Source organism: Erythrolamprus reginae, chromosome 2 (assembly GCF_031021105.1).
Source record: "Erythrolamprus reginae isolate rEryReg1 chromosome 2, rEryReg1.hap1, whole genome shotgun sequence".
In the NCBI taxonomy this organism is placed as follows: Eukaryota; Metazoa; Chordata; class Lepidosauria; order Squamata; family Dipsadidae; genus Erythrolamprus; species Erythrolamprus reginae.
The window spans coordinates 124,516,505-124,522,259 of record NC_091951.1 but is presented as its reverse complement, the minus strand read 5'-3'; positions in this window follow the sequence as shown (position 1 = coordinate 124,522,259).

Below are 5,755 nucleotides of genomic sequence, written 5' to 3'. Positions count from 1 at the left end.
GCTCTCAGTGTACATAAAAGAAAATATAGATTTGTCTTATATATAATGCTTATATTTGTCTTTAGCTCTCTTATTAAATTAGTATTTATCTCAAACTTAACAAGCCAAATAATTAAATAAACATTGTTATATGTTTACATGAGTTTCATGACACTAGATTAACTTTTTTATTATGTGTAAAAAGCAAACTTTGGAAAGAGTTCTCTGGTATAATGCAAGAGGGTAAAATATGCTGTTAGTGTGTAGAACTCAGTTCAGATCCCAATATACAGATCAACCTCAGTGGAGATGGGATACAGTGAGCTACAGTCTAAGAGTCTTATGCAATAGTGCAGGTGACAACCCCCTATTTTGTGGTCTGGCCCAAAACATCTAATAAATTGACCCATGCTGAGAGCCTTGCTTTCTTAAAAAACCCATAATAATAGTGGTTCAATTGATAAACCAGTCTGGTTTTCAACAATTGGGTTACAGTGATCCCTCGAGTTTCGCGATCTCGAGCTTCGCGAAACGCTATATCGCGAGTTTTCTACCCGGAAGTAACACCACCATCTGCACGCATGCGTAGATGGTGGAGTTTGCATTACCGCCGGGCAGATCAGCTGCTAGGCGGCCAAAGGAACCTTCCCTGGGTCTTCCCGCCGGCATGGGGGGCTTCCTAGCACCCCCCCGAACCCCCAACCCGGGTTTGGGGGGGTGCTAGGAAGCCCCCCATGCCGGGGGAGACCTTTTAAAACACCCGTGCCGCTTCCCAGCTGAGTCCTGAAGCCAAGCGCAGAAGTTCGCCTTTGGCGCTTGGCTTCAGGACTCAGCTGGGAAGGGCGCGGCTGTTTGAAAAGGTGGCAGTCGGCCTGGGGGGCTTCCCAGTACCCCCCCCCCAACCCTGTCTCCTGCCGCCGGTTTAGCCAGGAGAGGAGCGGCAAAGTGACTTGGAGGAATGGGAAACTCAAACCGCCCAGTTTCAGCTTTCCATTCCTCCACGTCACTTCGCCGCTCCTTCTGGCTGGTGGGGGGGGGGAGTTAGGAAGGTTCTACTTCTCCCCCCCAGCCAAAAACTCAAAGCCTGTCTCCTGCCACACAGTTTAGCCAGGAGAGCAGCGGCGAAGTGACTTGAAGGAATGGGAAACTCAAACCGCCCGGTTTCAGCTTTCCATTCCTCCACGTCACTTTGCCGGGGGAGTCTGGGAGGGAAGATGACGCGCCGGCAGCACAGGGGCGAGGGGTGGGAGGCAAAGCTCTGCGGGTACAGCCCCTTTCGGCCAAGCCTCCCCCCCCCCCCCGCCAAGCAGCCAGGGAAGCCGAGCCGGGCGTGGAACATCGGCGCGGGAGGCAGGAGACGATCGGGCGACCGGAGCAGCAGCGCCGCCGCCGCCACGCCCGGCTCGGCTTCCCTGGCTGCGTGGCCGGGGAGGCTCGGCTGAAAGTGGCTGGAGCCGCAGAGCTTTGCCTCCCCCCCCCCCTGTGCCGCCCGCGCGTCATCTTCCCTCCCAGACAAAAAGGCCACCCTTCGGCTCTGCAGTTCCAGCCCCTTTCGGCCGAGCCCACCCGGCCAAGGAGCCAGGGAAGCCGAGCCGGGCGTGGCGGCGGCGGCTTCCTTCGGGGGCAACGCCAGCAAGAGGGTCTTCGCCCTCTTGCTGGCGTGCGTGGGCGGTGGGGAAGACCCTCAGCTGCTAGGCGGCCCAAGGAATCTCCCATGGGTCTTCCCCACCGCCCACGCACGCCAGCAAGAGGGGGAAGACCCTCTTGCTGGCGTTGCCCCCGAAGGAAGCCGCCGCCACCACCGCTTCTTCTTCCTTGCGCCCCCGCTGCCTCTCCGCTCTCTTGGGTGGCGGAGCGAAGGAAAACAAAAAGTTTCCCTTTCTGCAGCTCCTGCCTCCCGCCCACCCAAGACAATAAGAGCGGAAGAAGACCCTCTTCTCCAACACGCCCGGAGGAAAGCGGGGGGAAGGGAGGAGAGAGAAGGAAGCCAGGCACGAAGAGTGTCCATGAGGGGGAAGAGACCCCCGCGCCGGGCAGGCCCACCGAAGCGGGAAGAGGGGGCGTGCGCCCGGGCCTGGCTAGAGCGCTTGATCTGCGGGCGCCTTAAAAGGGGGTGTGGACTCCTGGGAGGCCTTGGCGGTGGAAGGGGACACACTCGAAGCCTCAGCCGCCTGTCATAAGCGTCCTCTGAGGGAAAAAGAAAGAGTCCGAGCTTGCCGTCCGGAAACGTTGAAGCGCCCTCACAAGCAAGAGGGGGAAGACCCATGAAAGGTTGGAACTGCAGAGCCGAAGGGCGGCCTTTTTGTCTGGGAGGGAAGATGACGCGCGGGCGGCACAGGGGCGAGGGGGGGGGGAGGCAAAGCTCTGCGGCTCCAGCCACTTTCAGCCGAGCCTCCCCGGCCACGCAGCCAGGGAAGCCGAGCCGGGCGTGACGGCGGCGGCGCTGCTGCTCCGGTCGCCCGATCGTGTCCTGCCTCCTGCGCCGATGTTCCACGCCCGGCTCGGCTTCCCTGGCTCCGTGGCCGGGGAGGCTTGGCTGAAAGTGGCTGGAGCCGCAGAGCTTTGCCTCCCCCCCCCCTGTGCCGCCCGCGCGTCATCTTCCCTCCCAGACAAAAAGGCCACCCTTCGGCTCTGCAGTTCCAGCCCCTTTCGGCCGAGCCCACCCGGCCAAGGAGCCAGGGAAGCCGAGCCGGGCGTGGCGGCGGCGGCTTCCTTCGGGGGCAACGCCAGCAAGAGGGTCTTCGCCCTCTTGCTGGCGTGCGTGGGCGGTGGGGAAGACCCTCAGCTGCTAGGCGGCCCAAGGAATCTCCCATGGGTCTTCCCCACCGCCCACGCACGCCAGCAAGAGGGGGAAGACCCTCTTGCTGGCGTTGCCCCCGAAGGAAGCCGCCGCCACCACCGCTTCTTCTTCCTTGCGCCCCCCGCTGCCTCTCCGCTCTCTTGGGTGGCGGAGCGAAGGAAAACAAGAAGACCCTCTTCTCCAACACGCCCGGAGGAAAGCGGGGGGAAGGGAGGAGAGAGAAGGAAGCCAGGCACGAAGAGTGTCCATGAGGGGGAAGAGACCCCCGCGCCGGGCAGGCCCACCGAAGCGGGAAGAGGGGGCGTGCACCCGGGCCTGGCTAGAGCGCTTGATCTGCGGGCGCCTTAAAAGGGGGTGTGGACTCCTGGGAGGCCTTGGCGGTGGAAGGGGACACACTCGAAGCCTCAGCCGCCTGTCATAAGCGTCCTCTGAGGGAAAAAGAAAGAGTCCGAGCTTGCCGTCCGGAAACGTTGAAGCGCCCTCACAAGCAAGAGGGGGAAGACCCATGGAAGGTTGGAACTGCAGAGCCGAAGGGCGGCCTTTTTGTCTGGGAGGGAAGATGACGCGCGGGCGGCACAGGGGCGAGGGGGGGGGGAGGCAAAGCTCTGCGGCTCCAGCCACTTTCAGCCGAGCCTCCCCGGCCACGCAGCCAGGGAAGCCGAGCCGGGCGTGACGGCGGCGGCGCTGCTGCTCCGGTCGCCCGATCGTGTCCTGCCTCCTGCGCCGATGTTCCACGCCCGGCTCGGCTTCCCTGGCTCCGTGGCCGGGGAGGCTTGGCTGAAAGTGGCTGGAGCCGCAGAGCTTTGCCTCCCCCCCCCCCCCGTGCCGCCCGCGCGTCATCTTCCCTCCCAGACAAAAAGGCCACCCTTCGGCTCTGCAGTTCCAGCCCCTTTCGGCCGAGCCCACCCGGCCAAGGAGCCAGGGAAGCCGAGCCGGGCGTGGCGGCGGCGGCTTCCTTCGGGGGCAACGCCAGCAAGAGGGTCTTCGCCCTCTTGCTGGCGTGCGTGGGCGGTGGGGAAGACCCTCAGCTGCTAGGCGGCCCAAGGAATCTCCCATGGGTCTTCCCCACCGCCCACGCACGCCAGCAAGAGGGGGAAGACCCTCTTGCTGGCGTTGCCCCCGAAGGAAGCCGCCGCCACCACCGCTTCTTCTTCCTTGCGCCCCCGCTGCCTCTCCGCTCTCTTGGGTGGCGGAGCGAAGGAAAACAAAAAGTTTCCCTTTCTGCAGCTCCTGCCTCCCGCCCACCCAAGACAATAAGAGCGGAAGAAGACCCTCTTCTCCAACACGCCCGGAGGAAAGCGGGGGGAAGGGAGGAGAGAGAAGGAAGCCAGGCACGAAGAGTGTCCATGAGGGGGAAGAGACCCCCGCGCCGGGCAGGCCCACCGAAGCGGGAAGAGGGGGCGTGCGCCCGGGCCTGGCTAGAGCGCTTGATCTGCGGGCGCCTTAAAAGGGGGTGTGGACTCCTGGGAGGCCTTGGCGGTGGAAGGGGACACACTCGAAGCCTCAGCCGCCTGTCATAAGCGTCCTCTGAGGGAAAAAGAAAGAGTCCGAGCTTGCCGTCCGGAAACGTTGAAGCGCCCTCACAAGCAAGAGGGGGAAGACCCATGGAAGGTTCCTTGGGCCGCCTAGCAGCTGATCTGCTCGGCAGCGCAGGCTGCTGCTGCGCTGCCGAGCAGATCAGCTGCTAGGCGGCCCAAGGAACCTTTCATGGGTCTTCCCCTCTTGCTGGCGAGGTGAGCGGGCGGGCAGCGGACAAGTGGCGGGCAGCGGGCTGGCGGTGCGGAAGTAAAAACACCATGGAAAAGTGGCACGCATGCGCAGATGGTGTTTTTACTTCCGCACCGCTATATCGCGAAATTTCGATTATCGCAAGGGGTCCTGGAACGGAACCCTCGCGATAATCGAGGGACTACTGTAGTCCCTTTAGCCACAAATGTCTAAATGTCAAATCTGGCGGACATTTTCTTTGACTAAGAAAACTTTTTCCAAGAAGCCTCCTTTCAATTATGTTCCATGGTTTATAAAGCTGAACATCGACAAAAGAAATCGGAACTTGGAGGCCTTGACTAAAAACAGTTAAGCAGGAGGCTTAAAAGCTCTCCACCTGTACACTACAGTGAGCCCTGGCAAAGCGCTGAAATAAAAAATCTTGTTTAATGTAATGCAAGCACTGTTTAGTAATTCAGCTGTGTCGACTCTGTTGGTTTTATTTCTATATCTTTGTGATTAATTAATAAACTCCCTCCTTTTGGGGTGTGTATTTCTCATTAGCCAATAAATTCTATTTTTATGCCTAAAGATTTGCCTGCCTTGACTTAATACTGTAAATTGATGGTTAAAATCTTGTCCATGTGCAAGCCGTTATAAAACTATTACTTGTATTTCACGCATGGCACAATATTTAGTAACGGTTGTAATTTGGAGTTTTGGAGGGGACGGTCCAAGTTTTTTTCTCTTCTAGTTTTCTTAAAGATGATCCAAAGGGAGAAGTTCTTGGTAAAAGGGCTATGGGGACTGGGTGGTTTTAAGTTGGAGGTGTGGCCTCTCATACAAAGGTTTATTTTATTTTTATGAAATGCTGCTGCTTTTAACTGGCGATGTCAGCAGAGTAGTTTCAGAGTTGAGTGGCCTTGAAATATAACCAGTACATAAAACTGAGTGGACTAAAATTCCAATGCCGCCCCGAGTCTTCGGAGAGGGGCGACATACAAATCTAATAAATAAATAAATAAATAAATAAAATAAATGAATGAATGAATCAGGATTTCGCAGACAGATTAAAATGTATCAAGGCATTCAGGATCACAGATACAACCTATTATTAGTATATTTTACTGGGATTCCTTATCAAAAGATGCCTTCTAATGAGATTTTAAATTAATTCTCAGCCCAGTTTGTAACATATCAGTAAATGAAGGATGAAAATGTGATTCTCCAGATTTTGTTGGTTTGCCGCTTCCATTGCCCTACCAGATT